This window comes from Penaeus monodon, chromosome 19 (genome assembly GCF_015228065.2).
Source record: "Penaeus monodon isolate SGIC_2016 chromosome 19, NSTDA_Pmon_1, whole genome shotgun sequence".
NCBI lineage: Eukaryota > Metazoa > Arthropoda > Malacostraca > Decapoda > Penaeidae > Penaeus > Penaeus monodon.
In genome coordinates, this window is record NC_051404.1 from 5,628,690 (window position 1) to 5,629,014 (window position 325).

The 325-nt window shown below is 55.4% G+C and overlaps 1 protein-coding gene across 1 annotated transcript in view; it reads right to left on the reverse strand.

The window, feature by feature from the left end:
• The window catches only part of LOC119585016 (dual oxidase-like), a gene marked incomplete in the record, with an annotated part of 144,657 nt that overhangs the window by 52,121 nt on the left and 92,211 nt on the right, over positions 1-325 (reverse strand).

The window sequence follows — 325 nt, forward strand, 5'->3', positions numbered from 1 at the left end:
TCGCCTGAACCGGACACAAGCCGTAATCACCAAACCACGCGACTCGTCAGACTCCCGGACCAGCCGCCATGACGTCACATCGGTAATCAGCCACGGCACGCCACGCTGTTATAACAAGTTTCCAAACTTTCCGTCCAATTATAAACTCATTGGGGTGCGGCTTTGCCTTCACAAACCCCTTTTTCGCCTAATTAAAATTTCCAGCGGCGTCTTCACCTCCCTACTCATACTCCTATTCCCACTCCCCCCCATTACTCGCCTCCCCCTGACCCCTCCCCCCCCTATCCAACGTCCGCCCCTTCTTTCCCCTGACGTCCCCCCATAA